The 23,321-nt window shown below is 36.4% G+C and overlaps 1 protein-coding gene and 1 pseudogene across 3 annotated transcripts in view; one reads left to right on the top strand and one right to left on the bottom strand.

Moving 5' to 3' along the window:
* WWOX (WW domain containing oxidoreductase) overlaps positions 1 to 23,321 on the bottom strand; it is a 1,413,871-nt gene that overhangs the window by 1,270,776 nt on the left and 119,774 nt on the right. The gene's annotated exons all lie outside the window — the stretch shown is intronic.
* Positions 8,457 to 8,963, top strand: LOC141500495 (transcription factor BTF3 homolog 4 pseudogene; annotated as a pseudogene).

The following is a 23,321-nucleotide window of genomic DNA, read 5'->3' as shown; positions in this document are numbered from 1 at the left end:
CTAATATACCTTTTGAACTAGAAAATGGACCATGGCAGTTTTGGAAAAAGTCTTCACAAAAGCCACACAGTATCAATTGAACACAAAGTCAATTATCTTATAACAATAAATAAAAGAAAACAATTACTCAACAGAAACAACAAAAAGGAAGTAGGGGGAAAAAAGTCTGAGACCATGATAAATAGGTCAAAAACCCGAAAAAATAGTGTTATATTAAGCAGGTATCATTTTCCCATGCAAGAGTAAAAGACAATGACAGATATAAGATGCTGGAGTCATTAAATGTAACTATAAGTAGTTTTCCAAAGTCACATGGCTGAAAAAATGTGGCAATATTAAAATTCAAGCCTTTCTGTCTTCAAGGGAAGTATTCCACCCACTATACCAGCTATTGGTTTTAAAAGCAATAACTCCTTTCAAGAGCCAAAAACTCAGAACCCTGAGATTAAGAGTCTCATACTCTACTAATGGGCTAACATTCTGATATGGGCAATAACATCAACATAATTAGGGCTATATAAGATTATATTTAAGACTATACACAATAGATAGAAAGTAACTTTAACAGAGAAGGAACTCCCAGTGGAGGGGATGAGAAAAGGAGCAGGTGAGTCTTAAAGGAATCTCAGTATTATAAGGGCAAAGATAAGAAGAAAAAGGATTTCAAAAATGTAAGACAAAAGGCAGGAAGTCAGATGGGGATTGTTATATGTGAGAAATTGCAAGTTGGCCAACACAACAGACTTGTATAGTACAGGGAAAGGAGCAAAGTACAAGAAAGCTAAAAAGTCAGAAAGAAATATGAAGAATTTTAAATGTCAAGAGAATTTGATGTATAACTCTAGAAGCAATAGTGAATTAGCTGAATACCACTGAGAAAACAAAATCTAAGACAAGGAGCACAGATCGTATGCTATCTTGGGTTGTAAGGAACAATTCATAATCCTCATCTCCTCCTGTACCTTCTTTGTTGCCTTAAAGTCAATAAGATAAATCAAGCCAACAATCAATCAATAAGCATTCATTAAGCACTTGCTATGTGCTAAATCCTTGCAATATAAAAAGAAGCAGTCACTCTGCCCTCACGAAGTTCATAATCTAATGGAGAAAACAACTACCACAAAATTATGGATTATAGAAGATGAAATTTTAGTTGAGACTTTAAGGAAACCAGTAGTTGAAGATGAGGGAGAACATTCTAGGCATGGGGAAAAGTCAGAGAAAATGTCCAAAGCCAAGTGTCTTGTTTGTAAAATAAAAGTGAGCAAGATGGGATTTAGAAAAGGTTTGGGATTCCAACACAGCATTTTGTATTTCATTCTGGAGATGGAAGAATCTCGGAGTTTAAGGAGTTTACTAAGGGGGTGGGGGAAAGGGATTGACAAGACTGGACCTGTACTTTAGGAAAATCACTTTAGTGACTGAAGAGCGAATGGATTGGATTGGGGAAGAGACCTGAGGCAGGCAGAACCACCAGTAGCTATTCTAGTAGTTTAGGCCTAAGGTAGCAAGGGTCTACAGAGTGGAGGCACTGGCAGAGAAAAAAGAGGGAGTATTTGAGAGATGCTGCAAAGGAAAAATTGGCAGACCTTGGCAACAAATTGGATAGGGGGAAGGTAGAGCAGGAAATAGAGAAAAGTCAAGAATGGCACCTAGGCTGCAAGTCAGAAGAACTTCTAAGAAGTCACTGCTCTCTACAGTCACTGCTCCCTACAGGCAAAGTAGGAAATGAGGAAGGTTTAAGTGGAAAGAGAATGAATTCCATTATGAATATGTTGAGTTGAAGATGTCTACTGGACATCCAGTTCAAGATGTCTGAAAGGTGGGTGGAAATGTGAAATTAGATATCAGCAGAGAGGCTGGAACAGGATAAGTATATTTGAGATGGTGATTAGATCTGTAGGAGCTGGTGAGATCACCAAATGAAGTAGTAAAGAGGGAAATGAGAAGAGGATACAAGGTAGAATGCTGTGGGACACCAATGATTAGAGGCAGGATCTGGATGAGGATAGGCAAAAGAGATTGAAAAGGAGTTAAGACTTTAAAAACCTGTGCCAGATCCTGTGTCCAATAAGGGCTCCCAATAGAAATAAAAGCAAAGAACAATCCATTTCTCAAGGAGCTCACATTCTAATGGGGAAGAAAAAATGATAATAATTATATGGAAACAAGATAGAGAAAAGACAAATAATCAGAGACATTCACAGCAACAAAAATGATGAGTAAAGACTTCTTAGAGAAGGTAGAATTTTAGTTGAGACCTAAAGGAAGTCAGAGAAGCTAGGAGTTGATTGGGAGGGAGAGAATTCCATGCAGGGGAACAGCCACTGAAAAATGCCCAGAAACAGGAGATGGAGACCTTGTATGAGGAGGATAGCACAAGAAGGCCAATGTCATTTGATTGTGAGGATGTGTCCAGAAGCAAGGTAGAGGAAGATGAGAAAGATGTAAAGGGAACAAGCTACAAAGGATTTCAAAAAGGTCTCAAGTCCCCATTTCTAAAACAAATTTAAATTGTTTTTTTAAATTTCACCATACTCTTTTATCCTCTCAAACTACCCTACATCTTCTCTTCTCTTCTCTTCTCTTCTCTTCTCTTCTCTTCTCTTCTCTTCTCTTCTCTTCTCTTCTCTTCTCTTCTCTCTCTCTCTCTCTCTCTCTCTCTCCCCCCAAATCCAAAGACAAATTCCCTATACTTAATGCTTATACTTCATCATTCACATCTGAAACTTTTTCAATGTGGCTCCTGACCTTATCACTTCACTCAAACTGTACTGTCAAGTTACCAATGATTTTTAGAATACCCATTCTAACAGTCTATTTTAATACTCATTCTAATCCTATTTCTACAGCATTTAATACAACTGACTATTCTCTTCTCTGGCATATTTTCTCCTCTCTCAGTTTACAAGACACTGCTTTTCTAAGTTTTCTTAATATCAGTCTGATTGCTCCATAGGCTCCTTTGCTAAATCATCATAGGTGTCAACATCAGAGGTGTCAAATTTGTGACCCTGGATCACTCTGGAATGCTGCCTGAATCGGATTAAAATGTAATTGGAAAATATTTAATAAAATAAATGAAAATAAAATACATGACAGATAATATTAATTTGAGGTTTTCGAAATCAATATGCTGCCCTGCAGGATCCATTTCTATTCTAGTATGATATTATTGTCATTCACTGGGTTCCTTTTCTCTCTATAAACTCTCATTCTGAAATTTAATTAGCAAAGTTTTAATTTCTGTTCTACATAGATGATTTACATAGATATGTATAAGTATGTATATGAAACCAGTCTCAGGTCCTCTCCTGCATTCCAGTGCCAAACCACCAATGGTGTATTAAACATTTCAAAATGCACATCTCTCATAAATCTTAAGCATAACTTATCCAAAATAGAACTTAATATCTTTCCCTGAAAAGCTTCACTGAACCTTCCTCCACTGAACTTCCCAAATTTTGTTGAGAATGTCACCATTGTCCCAATAATTTTAGTGTGAGCCTCAATTTTTCCCAATTCAGTCAATGATCAAAATTTGCCATTACTATCTCCACAGCCTCTCTCCCAAGCGCTGACTGCTTACCATTTACACAGCTACCATTTTAGTTGGAGTTCTCATCACCTCTTCTCAGCACTACTATATTGGTCTCATGATCTCTAATCTCACCACACTGATTCTTCACACAACAGTCAAGTTGATTTTCCTTAACACAATTCTTACCATGTCAGTCCAATAGTCAATTTCCCCTATTGCCTCTAAGCTAAAAGGCAAATTCTGTTTCTCATTTTTTAAAGCCCTTTACAATCTGCCTCCAACCTATCTTTTCAGTTTCATTATATATTTTTTACCTTTCCTGCAGTGAGGCCTATAAACCCCCTTTCAAATTAACATTTTTAAATTTACAACATAAAAAACAAAGAAACCAATTTTAATGAAGAAATAAAAATATTTTTAAGAATGGAATTCACATATCTCAGCTTAAGAAATCTTCTAAACAAAGCCTTTCCTGATTCTCCACATGACTAATACAGTCCTTCCCTAGTGACATCATATTTAATTATCTTGAGTTTATTTTGCATTTATTCTACATCTTCTTTCTTGAATACCTAGTATCTAGCACAGAATCTGACCTGGCTAGTAGAAACCTAATAAATGCTTGCTAATTGTTGACTGATTATCAAATAATCAAATATTGAATAAGTTATCCCTAAGTGCCATAGTAGTTATAAACTATTTATTGATTATCATAAGGCCTTTGGCTCAGTTTTGCATAAACTGCTTATTGATGGGCTATAAATAATATGAAAAAAGTTTTCTGTTAAAAAAAAAGCAATGCATGGGGCGGCTAGGTGGCGCAGTAGATAAAGCACCAGCCCTGGAGTCAGGAGTACCTGGGCTCAAATCCGGTCTCAGACACTTAACAATTACCTAGCTGTGTGGCCTTGGGCAAGCCACTTAACCCCATTTACCTTGCAAAAAAACCTAAAAAAAAATGCAATAATGTCAAAACCTGATATAAAATATGGCATCTTTCAAGAGACAGTTTAAGCACATTATAGTTTTGCCTAGCCTTAAACCCATTTTGAGCTCTCTTAAACAGAAATGAGTATGACTTCCAAGTTAAAGAGGAAGTGCCACCTAAATATTTCATTAATAAAAAATATTGTGGGCCAGAACAAACCTAGATCAGTCTAACAATTTGGGCTTAGGAGTTAGAATTCAAATAAGTCACACCTGGCCTATAAAATTTGATTTAAAACAATTTTATTGATAACAAGAGATTAAATGAATACAATTCTTAAAGGGGTTTTTTTCTTGAGGGGTGAGGGATTGCAAGGTGATGGTTAAGTAACAAAGTAAAGGTTGGTGACTTGTCCAAGGTCACACAGCTAGGTAATAATTAAGTATCTGAGTCCAGATTTGAACTCTGGTCTTCCTCACTCCAGGGCTTGATTTTATCCACTTAGCTTCCCCCAATTCTTAAAGATTTTTAAAAGATATTAAGATAGGGCAGAGCCAAGAGGGCAGCATGAAGGTAGCATTTCCTAGAAACTCCTTCCCCCCCAAAACTCTAAAAGCCATCAAATTATGACTCTAACCAAAATTTAGAGGGGTAGAACCCACAGAAAGACTGAGTGATACAATTTCCCAGTCCAAGATAACTGAGAAACTCCGTGGGAAAGGTGTGTTTCACCAGGACCAGGGGTTGGAAAAAAGCCCTGGTGTCATTGAGCTCAGCACAGCACAGCACAGCACAGCACAGCACAGCACAGCACAGCACAGTCCAGAAATCACTAGGAACAGTTTGAAGGGGAGGTGAGAGAACTGCAACACCAGAATGAGTGTGGAGTGAGGAACATTGGCCTCAGAGCAGAAGGAATCTGGGGAAAGCATCCTACACCTCCAGAGCACAGCCCACAGTCAGTAAGGGGGTCAGAGGAGACTGCAGAAATCTCTCTGCTCTCCCTGGGTCAGGCCTCTGATATTTGCCCACACAGATCCAGGTTGCAGTTTAGTCTTCCATACTAAGATAGCAAGGACCCTCTTCACAGCTCCAGGGCAGAGGAGAGTGCCTGTAGTCATGTACATATCAAAGCAGAGGCAAGAAAGCATAAGACCTCAGAGGAATAAAGGTCCCAGTAGTGGGGTGTCCCAAAAAACCCACCAAGGTGGGTGTCCCAATAATACTCAAAAATTCAGGAAGCACCCAAAAACCAGGCACAGGCTGGATGAATGAGTAAACCGAGGAAAAAAAGAGGAATAGGATTGAAAAATTCTTTGTCTTATGATCCCAAGAAGGATCAAAATAATCAATCTGAAGATGAGGAAGTACATGCTCCTGCATCTAGACTCCAAGTAAAAACAGAAATTGGGTTCAAGCTATGACAGAATTCAAAAAAGATGCTGAAAACCAAGTAAGGGAGATAGAAGAGAAATTGGGAAAAGAAATGAGAGAGATGCAGGAAAAACATGAAAAAGAAGCCAGCATCTTAGTCAAGGAGATCCAAAAAATGCTGAAGAAAATAACATGTTAAAAACCAGCATAGGTCAAATGGATAAAACAGTTCAAAAAGCTACTGGTGAGAAGAATGCTTTAAAAAGCAGAATTGGCCAGATGGAAAAGGAGATAAGAAAGCTCTCTGAGGAAAATAAATCCTTCAGATGTAGAATGGAGCTAAAAGAAGCTGATGACTTTAGGAGAAGTCAAGACACAATACTTCAACACCAAAAGAATGAAAAATTAGAAGAAAATGTGAAACATTTCACTGAAAAAGCAACTGATCTGGAAAACCAATTCAGGAAAGATACTTTAAAAATTATTGGGATACCTAAAAGTCATGATCAGGAAAAAAGCCTTGACCTCATTTTTAAAGAAAGCCTACCAGAAAATTGCCCTGATGTCCTAGAAGCAGAGGGCAAAATAGAAATTGAGAGAATCCACCAATCTCCCCTGGAAAGAGGTCCCCCCCAAAAAAACAAACCCTGGGAATATTATAACCAAGTTCCAGAACTCCCAAGTCAAAAAGAAAACACTACAAGAAGCAAGGACACAATCCAAATATCATGGAGCTGCAGTCAGGATCACACAGGACTTAGCAGCAACTACAATAAGAACTTGTAGAACTTGGAATACAACTGAGAATCAACTACCCAGAAAAACGGAACATCCTCTTCCAGGGAAAAAGATAGACTTTCAATGAACCAGGGGAATTTCATAAGTTCCTGTTGAAACCACCAGAGTTGAACAGAAAGTTTGACCTTCAAATACAGGACTCAGGTGAAGCATAGAGAATAGAAGGGAAGGGTAAAATATGAAGGACTTAATGGTGATGAACTGCATGTATTCCTGCATAGAAAAATGATGCTGATAATACTCATATGAAACTTCTCATTTAATAGAGCAGGTAGAAGGAGTTTTTTTAGATGAAGCACAGGAAAGAGCTGAATTTGAAGATATAATATATTGTAAAAATGGAGTCAATGGCTAAAAGATAAATACTCAATCTGCACTGGGAGTAAGAGAAAGGAGAGGTGGAATAGGCTAAGATATTTCATATAAAGGATATATATATATATATATATATATATATATATATATATATATATATATATATATTTTACAATGAGCTTTTGCAATGATACAGAAGGGGAAAAGGCGAGAGGGAATGAGGTAACCTTCACTTTCATCAGAAATGGCCCAGAGAGGAAACAGCATACACACTCAATAGGGTATAGACAGCTAGAGTAAAAAAGAGAGAAATGGTAAAGGGGGAGATGTGGGTGACAGAGGAGAGGGTAGATATAGGAGGGAATAATCAGATATAGGACATTTTCTTTTTTATTTCTTGCAACAGGCTGGAATTGGGTGGACTATCTGGGGCCACAGGGCCAAGTGGTTGCTGGGTTTCAGGGGTGGTATGTGGGCCTCTTGGCACCAGAGCCAGTGATCAGTCTGCTATGCCACTCAGCTACCCTACAACACATTTTAGAAGAGGGACAGAGTGAAAGGAGAGAGAGAAAATATAATACATGGTATTGGGGAGGAATGGATGGAGGGAATTACAATCAGCAACAGCAACAGAGCAAAAATATGGAAGTAACTTTTATGATGGACTTATCATAAAGAATGTGATCCACCCCAGAGGCAGAGCTGATGGTATCAAAACACAGACTGAATCACATTTTTTTTTCTCTTTCCTTTACTTTATTTCTCATGAGCGTCTATATTTTTTGGGGGGGAGGGGGTATTATATTTATTCTTAAACAAGAATATTTTAGTAATTTATTAAAAAAAATCACTTGTACAAAAATATTCATAGCATCTCTGTTCATGGTGGCAAAGAATTGGAAATCAAGTAAATGTCCTTCAATTGGGGAATGGCTTAGCAAATTGTGTTATATGTATGTGATGGAACACTATTGTTCTATTAGAAGCCAGGAGGGTTGGGAATTCAGGGAAGCCCAGAAAGATTTGTATGGACTGATGCTGAGCAGGATGAGCAGAACCAGAGGAACACTGTGCACCCTAGCAGCAACATGGGGGTGATGACCAACCTTAATGGACTTACTCATTCCATTAGTGCAACAATCAGGCACAATACTTTATTTTTCTTCCTTAGAGATATGAGTTCTCTCTCATCACATTCAACTTAGATCAATGTATACCATGGAAACAACATAAAGGCAAATAAACTGACTTCTGTCAGAGGTGGGAGGGGAAGCAAGATTAGGGGGGGAAATTGTAAAAAATTCAAAAGAAAAATAGTTTGTTCTTTCTTTAATATTTCTTAACTCTGAGAGGACTTTACTAGGAATATTAACCCTGAAATAGTTTAATTGGGAATATTCCACTCAGAACCAATTAAATCTTCATTCTCTTAAAAAAAAGATATTAAGATAAAATACTGGCCGTGTGTTGCCGTCTGGGCCGCGTGTTGCCGTTGGAGAAGCCCCGGCCTCGGCGCCAGATCCACCAACAGCATGAATCAAGAAAAATTAGCCAAGCTTCGGGCTCAGGTCCGGATAGGAGGCAAGAGCACAGCTTGCAGAAAGAAGGTAGTTCATAGAACGGCCACAGCAGACGACAAGAAACTTCAGAGTTCTCTCAAAAAATTGGCTGTGAATAATATTGCTGGTATCAAAGAGGTGAACATGATTAAAGATGATGGGAGGGTTATTCACTTCAACAACCCCAAAGTCTAGGCTTCCCTCTCTGCCAACACCTTTGCAATCACTGGCCATGCAGAAGCAAAGCCAATCACAGAAATGCTCCCTGGAATATTAAGCCAGCTTGGTGCTGACAGCTTAACGAGTCTTAGGAAGTTAGCTGAACAGTTCCCATGGCAAGTGTTGGATAGCAAAACCCCCAAGCCTGAAGACATCGACGAGGAAGATGATGATGTGCCAGATCTTGTAGAAAATTTTGACGAAGCATCGAAGAACGAAGCAAACTAGAGCCTGACTGATTCTTGGAGGCTGGCATGGACTAGGTCAGAGGAAGGAGCGGGCAGCTCCAGAGCTGTGCCGTGGCAGAGAATGTCGCCCTGTTAATAGTTCAGTAATATAAATATTTTGTATATTAATGATGCTGTTTGTTCAGCATTTTTCTGTCAGTTGATTTTGCATTTTGCACTTCTCCCAGGATCTACTCTTTTGGTCAAAATACGAAGTATTGGTGCAGCTTTGAGGGTTTTTATGTGTGTGCGCGTGCGTTGTGTGTGGATGTACAAGCGTGTGGGTGTGTGTGTATACAATGGAGAGCAAATTGGATAAAAGTTCTATTGATCCTCCCCGTCCCCAGTAGAAAATAAAGCAAATCTTTAAGTCTCTTCCTTTTTATCTTTGCCCAATAGTGCACAGAAATAGTGAACAGTGAGTTTCTTGTCTATATTTCAAGAACTCAAGACGTCAGAACATTCAAGACTGGGTTTCAATTTGCTGTGTTAACTATTGTATTTGCAAATACTTTTCTGTGTTTAAAATGTCTTTCCTGAGAGATGGGAGGCAGACTTCCTCCTAGGCATGGGCTAGGGGCATACCTAGGGTCTTTGCCTTTGGTTCCATGGTCAGACCTAGAAGGATTTCTCTTTCCCTGCCTTTCTTCCGAGGTGTTTCCTTGCCCCCTTTCATCCTAAAATGGTTTGATCAGCCTCTGTTTGTGCTCCTCCTCACCTCTTATCTAGACCAAGAAGGACGTTCTCCATTTAGGATTGTGTGAACAGCTAGACCCCTTTCCTTGTAAAACATTGTTTCTCTTGTCCTGGGGAACAGCAGACCCACTCTTGACCTTCCATTTGCCATGGATCATGGCAGTCAGTGAAATTAAATCTGGGGAGCTGGCATGCTTTCTTTGCCAAGAGACTTAACATCCCAACAGTCTTCACTGTTCTGAAGGACAGAGACAGCTCTCTTTCCATCAAGTTTGGAACTGTCAGTCTTCTGTTGAATTGGGAGCACACGGGGTACCACATCAATGGGATGGTGATGCTGACTCTGAAAGGATTCTTTGACCTGTTTTCCTGCCATTGGCCTTGAAACCTACCTGTGGATTGGACATCCCTGTTGTAGCTCACGCCACCTGCCACCATTTGTGTAGAGTAGAGCAGTGTTTAGGGGGCTCGCTGGCCCCAGGCAGCAAGCTTGGACCTCCTCTGGAAGGCTCAGGGCTGCTCCTTCACTAGAATTTCCTTCAAGGCCTTCGAGGAAAGCTTTGCATTGTGACCATTCAGACCTTTGTTGGAGCAGGCATTGAAGGAGAGACTGAGGATCTGCTTAGGCCTGTCTGACCATCATCCAAACTAGCCATGGCTTCCCTCTGACCCTGCATAGCTTTGGAGACCAAGAATACACTGGAGGTCTGCAGACGACACCAGCAGAGAGAGAGCGCAAGCAAAAGAGAGCAAGAGAGCTCTTGTGGTTTGTCGTCCAAACCCCTCCATGGATTTTATAGACTTGTTCATTCTCCTGTTATGTTTTATATAATATATGGACTATAAAATAAAATAACCATACAAAAAAAAAAGATAAAATACTTCCCCTATCAACCTCTGCAGTCACTGTGGAAATCTACTATACTAAGTCAGAAAGGTCAATAATTGTCCCTCAAAATCCCAGACAGCAACTACCCCCCCAACTTGGGTATTTTCTAATTCAAGCAGTAATGAAGCCAAATGCTCTCCTTACCCTGCACCTCTAAAGGAGAAGCTCAGCTTATGTAAAGCAGTGCTGTTCCTTCCATCTCCTATCTTAATGTCAAAGTCCCAAAAGCTTCCATCACTAAAGTAAACTTAACTGCATAAAGAAATTACTAAAACAGGGGTGGCTAGGTGATGCAGTGGATAGAACACCAGCCCTGGAGTCAGGAGTACCTGAGTTCAAATCCGGCCTCAGACACTTAATAATTACCTAGCTGTGTGGTCTAGAGCAAGCCACTTAACCCTACTGCCTTGCAAAAAAAAAAATCTAAAAACAATTATTAAAATAAGAGAGCTTTCCTCCTTCATCAGGCTCCACCCTAATAAATAAGAATGTGTTGACAAAATTGCTATTCTAAATTTTATAATTCAAATATATCAAGGAAGGGAGGGAGGTAAGAACGTGGAAGAAAGGAAGAGAGAGGGAGGGAAGGAGGAAGTGAGGGAGTAGTATTTATTTAGACCTACCATGTGGTAGGCATTGTGTTAGAGACTGCACAAATATCTCATCTGAGCCTTACAACAACTTCACAAGGTGTATCCCATCATTATCTCTATTTTATAATTGAGGAAACTGAGGCAGACAGAGGCAAGACAACTTGCCCAGAATCACATGACTACTAAATGTCTGAGACAGATGTATCTTCAGGTCTTTCTGACCCTAAGCTGAGGGCTCCATCCACCAGGCCACACAGCTGCTAGGCAGGAGAATCTGCAAAGAATAGTGTCACAAAAACCAAGAAAAAAGAATGCATAAAAGAAAAGAGGGTGACTATATCAAAGACTGGAGAGAGATCACCAAATTTAAAAACTGAGAAAAGATCATTCCATTTAAGAGCTGAGTGTTCATTCAGCTAAATGAAAGGTCAGAAGTCTCACTTCAAAGATTAATGATAGTGAGAACAGGAAGGAGAGATGCCTCTTGTTTAAACAAGGGACTCTCTTTTTGTTTGCTGGGCTGTCCTCAGCACTCAATCCACAGCCTGGTCAAATAAGGGCTTGGTAAATGCTTGCTGATTTGACTTGGTACTCACCTGTCCACAAATGTTCTCTCTGGGTCTCAAACCACTCAAAGACATCACTAAAGAATCAGTGCAAATAAAAATTTTGTAAACCCTCATCCTCCAAGATTCATATGCCAACTCATGGTCTCCTGAAAAGATCTGCCCACAACCCCAAATCCAACTCCTCACCCTCCAATTTGGGCTTATCCCAAACTCGAGATTATTGGCTGTCCAAGTCTAATTGTATCTACAATTCTCATAGCTCAAACCCCTTTTATCAATGAACCAGGCAAACTAATGCCCTTCAAAAGCAAGGTGCCCAGAGGTTATAATAGGTCAATAGGGTAGCAGAAGAGGCAAAGCACTGGAGCTTGGTCCAGAAGTCTCTGGCTCAAAGAAGATTGCCTCTGGGGGATGCCAAACAAGCACAATGAAGTTCTATTTAACAGTGGAGGTCTCTTGTCCTATACACACTTAGAGGAGTCACTGGACACTTTTGCAGTATTATCTCATTTGATTCTCACAACAGCCCTGAGAGACAGGTGCTAGTATTCCCATTTTACAGATAAGGAAATAACACTACATTTTCTTCCCAATAGAAGAGTATGAATTTCTTTTTTATCCAAATTGAAATAAAATCCTTTTTTTGTCCCTTTGGCCACTTTAGCTACATCAATTTAATATACACTGCCATTTTAAAGTATTTTCTGCTTTTATTAAATTATATAAAAAAATAACTAATAGGAAAAGTTCTATGAAAAGTAGCTTTTAATAAACTCAATAAGAAACTGAACACTCCCAAGTTCTCATAACCCTGGTGAGGAATTACAGTGAACGAAGTGATATGATATTAATTAAATTCTTGGAAAGCATTCATAAAGCCTAATGGAAAGGCTAAAATGAATGGAAAACAACTATTATGACTGTTACATACCTTTGAATTTACCTATTCTATGTATCTATTTAAATTCTATCATTGTAAATCATATAAAACATAATACTTGGACAATAAATGATTTAAGAAGAGAAATAATACATAAATTTGCCTTATGGATAATGATATTAAATATGCTGATATAAAAAAATGTAGTAGATTTACAATAGGAAAACCTAGATTTATAATCAAACTCTTCTACCTATAACGTGGTAGACAACCCATAATCCCTGGTATAGTCAATGTTCTCCAATCTGAAAAATAAGGATGATAATACTTTCTATACTTTCTCAATGCTTTTATCATGAAAGGTTCTTGTAATCTGAAAAGTGTTGGAAAAAAATACAATCTAGTCTATTTAATTTATGTGTATATCTGTCTCATCCCCTTACTAGATTTTACATTCCTTCTATCATTCCCCATCTTTATATTCTAGATCCAAAGTACAATTCTTGCAAGCCATTCTTGTTGAACAAATACTGACTATAACAATAAACACTTAACACTTTTCAAAAACTTTACAAGTTCTGAGGACCTTCCTCAGAACAACTCCATGGGATAGAAAGTATAGTTTCCTGGGTCTAATGCCTTAATTGTTTTAGGATACTCTCAGTGAGAGTTCAACTGGTCCATGACTTCCATTCTTCAGAAGCTGTCCTCAGTTGCTCTGAACAGTTGAGTGATTTCACTATTCAGTCTATGTTGGAGATAAGACTTCAAATCTATCTGAATCCACTAGGTCACACAGCTGAGAAAACTAAATATCTGAAAGATAATATCTGAGGGAAGTTGAGTGGACTAGAAATGCAGTATTGTTTAGCAGTCTAAAAAGTTAGACTATTTTATGAGAGATCTTGGACTGACTAAGCCCAGAACACCAGGAGTGTTCTGATGATAGTAAACAAGAATGTATTAAACGCCTGTTATGTACCAGGAGCTAGGTTAAGCATCAGGGATACAAAGTAAGACAAAAAAGATTCCCTGATCTGTTCCACTCTGACTATATCCGAACCATTTTGTGTAGTTCTTGGCAGACTGGAGAGTCCTAGGGGAAAGCAACCAAGCTGTTGACATGCCTTGAATTCATGAAATATACAGGTAAAAATTTTAATTTAAACTTTAAAAAAAACTATTCTAAACTTCTGGGTCAATGAAGAACAAGATGAAACACTAGAGTTTTTTATGTTTTCTGCTATAGAAGGAAAAAGAGGAGGAAGAGGAGAAGAGGAAGAAGGAGAGAGTGGAAGAGATGAAAGAGAAGAATGAGGACAGGATAGGGGAAGAAGAGAAAAAGAGGAAGGGAAGGGAGATGACGGGAAAGAGGAGAGAAAGGAGAAGGTGATTGGGAAGGAGGAGGAGGAGGAAGAAAAAGAGGAAGAGGAGAAGATAGAAAGAAGAAGTAGAGGGAAGAAATTAAAGAAGTAGCAGTGCTAACTGTTGGAAAATAGACTTGAAACATCATAGATTGAACTGTACAATCCATATCAAAGGTGAAGCAATATATTTTATGGCACTAAATTACAGAATGGAAAGATGAATAAAAGAAGGCAGATGTGGAGGTGGGAGGGAAATGTGGGATGTCCCCTATTCCAGTCCATAAATAAATAACAAAGGGAAGATAACTCTTATAATTTCTCAGCATGAAGAAGTCAGATGGGGAAGGGATTCTAACATGAGGAAGAAAGTGGGAGATCTTGACTCAAATGGGAAAGGGTCTCTGAAGAATACTCTCATAAAAGAAAGATATAATCTGTAATGAGCGACAGTAACTTTATAATGAATCTGCTCCTTGGAGAATACCATCTGTATCCAGAGAAAGAACTGTGGAGTTTGAATAAAGACCAAGGACTATTGCCTTTAATTTAGAAAAAAAAAAATCTTATTATCTGATCTTGCTATCTTTTTCACTTTATGTTTCTTCCTTAAGGATATGATTTCTCTCTCATCACATTCAATTTGGATCAATGTATACCATGGAAACAATGTAAAGACTGGCAAATTGCTTCTGTGGGGGGTGAGGGGAGGGAAGTAAGATTGGGGGAAAATTGTAAAACTCAAAGCAAATAAAATCTGTTAAAAAAAAATAACAAATCTGCTCTTTGAGAGAGAGTTCCACAAATATAAATGGCCAAAAGATATGAGCAAGCAAAAAAATAATTATCCAGTCCTATGAGAAAATGCTCTAAAACACTAAAAATTAGAGAAATGCAAACTAAAACAACTCTGAAATACCACTTCATAGCTATCAGACTGGCTAACATGACAGAAAAGGAAAATGACATATGTTGGGGGGACATGGAAAAATAGGGACATGGCACAGTGGATAGAACACTGGGATTGGAATCAGGAAGAATAATATTCAAACAGATACTTACTAAGCTGTGTGACCCTGGGCAAGTGACTTAATCTTGGTTGTCTCAGTTTACTCATCTGTAAAATGAACTAGAGAAGGAAATGGCAAAGCACACCAATATCTTTGCCACAAAAACCCTAAATAGAGTCAAGAAGAGCTGGACACCATTGAAATGACTGAAAAGCAAGATACTATTATTGGAGTTATACACTAGTTCAACCATTCTGTAAAACAATTTGGAACTATGCCCAAAGGGGCTATAAAAATGTGCATAGCCTTTAACTTGGCAATACTGCTACTAGTTTTGTATCCCAAAGAGATCAAAAACAAAAAAGGAAAAGGAAAAGCACCAATATATACAAAAAATATTTACAGCAGCTCTTTTTTTTTATGGTGGCAAAGAATTAGCAATCCAAGGGATGTCCAAAAAAAAGTTGTGATAAATGATTGTGATGAAATACCATTCTATTCTAAGAAATGAGAAGTAGGATGATTTCAGAAAAACATGGGAAGACTTGTATGAACCGATACAAATTGAAGTAAGCAGAAGCAGGAGAACACTGAACACAGTAACTACAATATTGTAACAATAATCAAATAAGAAAGACTAAGCTACTCTGATCAAATAGATGATCCAAAATAATTCCAAAGGACTCATGAGGATGTTATCCATCTTCAGAAATAGAACTGGTGAAGTCTGGGTGCAGACTAAAGCATTTTTTTCCCACTTTCTTTACTTTTCTTGCTTCATCTTTCAACGTGATTAATATGGAAACATGCTTTACATGACTTCAAAGTATTTAAAAGGCATCATATTTCTTGCCTTCTCAGTGGATGAGAAAGGGGTTACCGAAAAAGAACTGAAAATTGAAAATAAAAAAAAAAAATTTAAAGAGAGATTGTTTCTTCTTAAAGTGTACTATGCCTTCATAGACAATATCTTCCTTCAGGAAAAAAAACAAAAAAGAAAATCAGAGCTTGGAGTTGCTAGGGAGAAATGAAACCCAGAAGGGTGGAGAGGGATGTGACCAATATGATTTCATAGTAAACAGGAAATAAAATGGGAGGACAAGTGGAAGAAATTAACTGCACAATCTATAAGTAACATTGAAGTTTGATGGGTTTTAAAATTAATGTTTATTTTTCTGTGTATTTTCATGTAAATTGTATAAAAGTATTTATGTAATCTGAATAAAAGAAGGGAAAATAAAGGGAAACAAAAATGCTTTATTCTAGAAAGTCTATGGGTAATTTTATGGTATAGTGTAGAAAGCACACCAGACAGATAATTTTTTTTTTAAATTTGGATATAACTCCTTCCTGTAGTATTTCCTACTTACTTGGCTATCTGACTTTGGAGTTATTTTAACTTCTCTGAACCTCAATTTACTCCTCTGTGAAATGAGGTACCTTTTTTCCAGTTATAATATTTTATAAAATTCTAAATCAATTTCTCACAAGTTCTGAGGATTTCTCTCTTTAAGTGCTAGAGATGCACTATAACCACTTCCAGGGAGAGTCTATGGGGAGTCATATGTAAACATTCTGATATTTCGTGACCTGGCTATTGCTAAAAATATCTACTGGGAGTAGGGCATAGTTTAAGATGAAAACAGAAATTTTGTATATCTTAAAACTCAGCAGAAAGTTAAAAAAAGGAAATTTCATTAAACACAGAACTAAATAATTGAAAAACATTAATTACTCATGGTTAGGTTATGCCAATATAATAAATATAATAAAAATAAGAACACTAGTTAAATTAATTTACTTATTCAATGCCTACCAAACTACCAAAGGACTACTTCATAGAGCTGTAAATCAATCTGGGAAAAACAGAAACTCAAGAATCTAAAGGAAAATAATGGGTGGAAAAAATGTGGAGTAAGGAAAGGTAAAATTATTTTTAATTAATAATTTAGGAAAATAATAAGAGGAAATAATTTTTAAAAATAAAGGGATCTTTCAGTACCATGTCTCAAATTGTTACACCAAACAGTTATAATCAAAACTATAGTTGATCCAGAGTAAAACACAGAAAAGTTAATCAATGGGACAGATGGGATATTCAATAGATATAGGATGCTCCAAAAATCTAAGTCTTTTGGAACAATCTATAGAAACATACAAACATAGCATTTATGCCAGGGTAAGGAAGGGTTGATTTCAAACTCCACATCTTATATCTATTGAGGCACCCTGAACAAGTCATTAACCTCTGACTACCACTAAGCAATTGTCTAAAGACTCTAAATTTTGGAGAGGTGCCAAACTAAATGAGTAGAAGAAGTTCCTCACCAGGAGCTTCCTAAGACTGGATCTAAAATAACTCACCTGTTACTCTTTTATCCATGGTACTAAGATCCTTTACAGGTTATCTTTCTGAATGCTATGGATTGTTCACATCTGCTATATAATTCAGACTTGGTTTTACAGTGGTTTCATTACCAACCATAAAAACTGTAGCAGTGGAACTGTATAAACAAACTGAATAGTGTTTTTACTGTAAAACATGAATGTAATATAAATATTTGTCTTTGCCTTCTCTCAGCATCTGTAATGAGAGCAGAAAATACATGCCATATGTTTATAGTATAAGTAAAAATAGATCTCCACAATTCATCCATGTGGGTGTCAGTTAAGCTGTTCAATGTTTTTAATTCATCCATTTTCCTTTGCAAGTAAAGTTTCCACAAATCATATAACCCTTAGAATTGTCAGCTGCTAACTTCATTGCTGTTTTAAAAAGGTGTACTTGCCAAAAGAAATGGAACACTGTAGATTTCTTTATGGTAATAAGAATGCTGTTAGGGATTAGGTTAAGTGCTGAATTTCAGGTGGCCCCACCTAAGCAAAATAAATCAAATAACAATGAATCAGTGAGCCTAATTCTTGCTGGAAGATGTAAAAGTGACATTTTATAGCAAGTCTCCATCAAGGCAACTCACTACTTTCAGGATACTTATGCCTACTACCTTACCTATCTCTTCAGTTTCTTCAATCCCAATTACAAAGTCCTACAAACCAATCAATTCAACTTCAATTTCTTCCCTCTTTGCCTTTCCAAATAAATTACCACAGATAGTTGATAGTATTTCCTCAATACTCAACTACTTTCCCCTCCCCTGTTTCAAATAAACAAATCCCACTGTGATCTACTCTGACTCTGTGGCTTCAGCTTTTGTCTATTTGCCCAAAGTCAGTCATATTATTCAGTTGCCCCAACATATAAAATCAGCCACTCCTTAATATTCAGGAATTAACTAAACTCATTTCTACCTACTGGAAGGAATTTCTATTATTAAGATCAATCCAAAGCAAAAGCTAGGCCACCAATATTGTCAATCCTGGCACTATGATGACTAATTGATTTTATTCCAAAATAGCACTTTGTAAACCTCAATTCAAAAGATTCAATTCAATTCAACAAGTATTTATTAAAAAGTTACTGAATGTGTTATTATTACTATTATTTTGAAAAAAACAACTTTATAACTTTCAAGTATAAAATCTCTTCTTAAAGAGTGTCAAAAGTAGCTTTATTTGAGCTAAAACAACTGAGATATAAAAATTTTGAAGTCACATATCTTTCTATACTTATTTCCAAATTTAGCATGCAGAAATTGAGCATATTAACCAGTCAGTTTGGTACTAGTAGATTGGTAGATTTTGGAGTTAGGGGCTCAAGCAAAAAAAAAAAAAATCACCTCCTTTGGGGTCTAATGAGCAGTATCAGGACTGTCCTAAATAAGAGCCAAACAAAAAAACACAGATATCACCACTTTCCCTTCCTTCTACTTTACTCTTTAAGACAAAAGTTGGTTATCATCTCCTGTAACTTTCCCTTCTGGTTTCTCATTCTTTTCCCTGACCACTCACCTTCCTATCACAAAGAGAGAGGGGAATGGGGGGAAAGGGTAAGAAATTCTAACACTGAATTAGGTGATTCTTCTAAATGAGAAGGGAAGAAAACATTTGTGGGCTGACTCATGTCTCCCAGTGTATTTTTTCCCAGCCCCTTGATGAAAAATCATGGTGGAGGTTCCCACACTGACCAGTAATTGGTCAATTGTTTTTTTTTTCTTAAATTGCTGTTGATTTTATGCATATATAGTCAATGTCATAAAAGAGATAATCCTGGATGCCTAGAAGGGTGTTGACTTTTTCCCCCCAGGGCAATGGGGTTAAGTAACTTGCCCAAGATCACGCTGCTGGATCTATCCACCATGCCATAAAAATAGGTAGGTATGAAAAAGGTAGGTTTGAGGAAAAGATTAATAAGTTCTGGTTTTGATATGTTCAATTTAAAATGCCAATAGTAGATCCAATTCAAAATGTCCAGTAGGAGATATAGTACTTAATTTCAGGAGAGACTAGAACTGGATATGTAAATAGGGAAGTCATCTGCAAAAAATAATAACTGAGTTCATGGGAAATGACATGGTCACCAAAAGAGAGAATGTCAAGAAAGACAAGAAGTCAAGACAAAATCCTATGGAACACTCATAATTGGTAAAGGACATAAACAGGTGATGATCTAGATAAAGAGACTTAAAGACTTGTCAGATGGGTAGGAAGAAAGCAAAGAGAAGGGATTAGAGAGTAGAGGACATTATAATTCTGAAACAGTTAATTGAAAGAACTAGGTGATATAGGGACAAGAAAGAATGAGGCAAAAGGAGAGTAAAATATTAGATTACAGTCAGAAGCTGAACACATCTGGGTAATGATGAGATCAAGGGTATGATATCCCTGTATACAATCAAAATTGTATGCACAAGGTTGTGGGAATAGATAGGAATGAAGAACCAGGAGGCCCTAAAGTTATAGGGAACATCAGGATGTGGTGAAGTCCCCTGATATAGGACAGGGATTCTCCTTGAGCATTATTCTTAAATTTGATAAAACTACAAGTCAGATGGTATTACAATAACCTCAACAAATTTCATTTCTTTTGAATTTTTAAAACAAAAAATTGGCTAATATATTTTTATTAAGGACCAGGAATTGAAGGAATAATTGTTTTGAACTTTTACAAACTAAAAAAAATGGCAGTGATATTTTTGAAGGAATAAGGGTTTCTTATATATGCATTTTATTCAAGATAAATTCTTTTTTCCTGAATCTAACTTTAGTTGACTCTCAGGCTCATTTACTTTCAAACATGGGACCTGTCCGATTTTAACAGGTAAATTTAAAATTGATAATACTCATAGATTAATGAATATACAAAGATTGTCAGGTATTTTAAATTTAGGAAATGGAGAATAAGATTGTGTAACTGCAATGAAAAGAAAAGAATGGGCTGATTCCTAGAACCAATGGCTCAGGGTTATATACTGGAAAAGATGGCCAGGGTGCAGTTTCTTCTGCGACAAATCAAGTTTCTGTCAATACCAGAATATGGAAGAAGCCTGAGAGAAACAGACATTAGGTGAAACAACATGATCAAGGTAGTTAATTCCATGGAAATACTGTACATGAATAGAGAGCAAAAAGTATGGTTGCTGGAAAGAGATGACTACTCAAGGGAGTTAACATTGTTTGACTGAAGCATTAGCTCAAGTTGATGCCAATCTAATAGCTTCAATTCAGGTAACAAAACAAATCATGTAAATGAAACTATTTAATCATTTCAAACACATTTGGTGTTATGATATACTTTACTGACAGAACCATTACAAAATACCATTGGTCCCATCTATGCTATGTGGAGTTAAACCCAAATATATGCCTGATTTCATGTTTGTATTTAGAATGAATATTCCAGATTTGGAAAAAATCTATTATTTAAACAAAACTATTGTAATTTCTTTTTCCTTAGAGAACAGAAATCTAGTATCAATTAAGCTTCTAACAAAAAAGCTAGTTTAAAAAAATAATTATTCTAAGAAACGTACCTGTTACTTTAAATACACATCATTAGCTAAATCATTGTTAATCCTATGCAATTAGAAAATTGTATAAATTAAAAAAGAACCAAATATAACACAAAATTTTCCCTTTTCAAAGCATAGTGTTTATCATAGAAATCTGTACCAATAGGACTAGACTATATTTCATTAAGCTTTAAAGTCAATTAAGCTGTGAACAAGAAGAATCATTCTACCTTTGCAAAGTATTGATGTTTTTCATGGCTATGATAGACATTCCAAAACTCAGAGATTTATTTCAGACAATTTCTTTTAGATTAGAATAAATCATACCCTGCAATTCTAATTTCCTCTTTTCTAAGTAATAAATGATCAAAGAAATTAAAAATTATTATCAAATCTCATTCCACAACAGTATGCAATACACTGAAAGGCAATAGAGATATTTTTCCCCTTTCTAGTTTCTCTTTCAATGGACACATATGTTGACAAACTTCACCTCCAAAAATTAGATGAAGTAGACTGTGTGTCAAAGTCTGCACAAAATACTCTTTCTGACTTGAGTAAGTAAAAGTAAGGGGATTTGTATATTTGTTCACAATACCTATTCTCCAAAACCATTCCATGGGAGAGGGTGGAAAGAAGGGAGAAAGGAATGGAGGAAGGGAAGAAGATAGGAGATATGAATGAGAAGACGAAGAAGGACAAAAGGAGAATACAAGAAGAGGGAATGGAAAGACAAAGGCAATAAGAGGGGGAAATAAGGAAGAGAAGGAGAGAAGGGAGGAAAAAGGAAAGAAAGGAAGATGGAAAGGAAAGATCATATATACATATATATATATATATATATATGTATGTATGTATGTATGTATATACTGCCTATTATGTTTCAGGTCCTGTGCCATGAGCTTTACAAATATTGTTTCATTTGATCCTCACAACAATCCTGCAAGGTAGTGGGACTCAGGAAATGATATGTGTTTACTCCAGCAGTAAAAGACTGGGACTCTAGAGACAGATCTATATGATTCCTCAGGATAAGGAATTAAGTATATAGACTAGATAGGGTCATGAAAAGAATAAACATTTATATAAGTACTACCAAGTACTGCGCTAAGTGACTTCAAAAATATTAACTCAACTTGACCTAGATTGAAGGTATAAAGAGAGCAAAAACAGGCATTATATCATTACAATAAATTTCAATTTCTCCCTGAATAGTTATAGAATGGGATGTCTGAGTACTTAGAATTGATTTAGATCATGAATTCAGAACTTGAAGGGTTCTCAATTGAATTACTATTTATGTCATACAGAGATTACTAATTATCAAACAAGAGTTTTTAACTAGAGTATATACTAACATTTCTTCAATCCTTTAATAAGTTGTTTTAGAATTGGGGTGCTAAAGGGAATGATTGAAAAATACTATGAAAATAAATATGATATAATCTTTCATAAAATCCTGAGTTTGAAGTTTGCCTGTTTTGGTCCTGCAATCAGGTGGAACAGGTCTCAGATCAGCCACTTGCTAGATGTGTAATATTAAGCAGATCACTTCATCCTAAAGCTCAGTTTCTTCAATTGTAAATATGAGAATAATAATCTTGCACTGACCACTTCATAGAATTGTTTGTTATAAGGAAAATATTCTGTATGTGATAAATTATATAACTGTGCCAACATAACTTTAATAGGATAGTAATGATTTTATTTGCCAAACAAGTGGATAGGATAATAACTATCATATTGCAATTAGGCATGGTATGGTTGCCTGATATAATGAGCCCCAATTACAATATAAAAATCAAAGAAACTTCAATAGTAAATTCTCCCATATTATTTTTCAAAACTGATGAAAGTTGGTACTAAACTTCTGAAAATGCTCTAAAGAAATAGAGTAGTACAGTAGAGAGAATGCTACAATTGGATTCAAAAGACTTGAGTTTAAATCCCATCTTGGCCACAGTTGCATATGATGTTTAATAAATCATTTAATCTCAATGAGCCTCACTTTTGTAATCTGTAAAATTGGAATATAATAATAGTTGTCCTATTTCCCAGAATTAAAAAAAGTAAAATGATTTGTAAATTATAAAATCATAGAAAAATGTGAGTTATTATTAAAAAATACTAGCATCATACCTAACATGTATTTGATCACTTTCTCTTTTAAGTAGCAACTTGTGGTTTTTTTTTAACCTGCATATTGCTCACAATTTGATGTAAATTTTAAGCATCCTGTAATTCATCAACTAATTCTCTCCTGGCTACACATTGCAAGTAATTAAAGTTCAGTAATAACTTATTCTTTCTGCTTCAGCACCTGCATTTCATTTGTTTATTTTCCCAGTCATAAATCTGAAGGGCTGTCAAAGTGCCATAATATTAGTGCAATAATCAAAGTTAATTAGTCCCTTTCAATAAGCAACAAGAAAGCCATTACAAAGATGCAT

The sequence above is a fragment of the Macrotis lagotis genome, chromosome 1, assembly GCF_037893015.1.
Source record: "Macrotis lagotis isolate mMagLag1 chromosome 1, bilby.v1.9.chrom.fasta, whole genome shotgun sequence".
Lineage (NCBI taxonomy): Eukaryota > Metazoa > Chordata > Mammalia > Peramelemorphia > Peramelidae > Macrotis > Macrotis lagotis.
The sequence above is the reverse complement of the archived record's forward strand: the minus strand, read 5'-3'. Positions and strand labels throughout refer to the sequence as shown.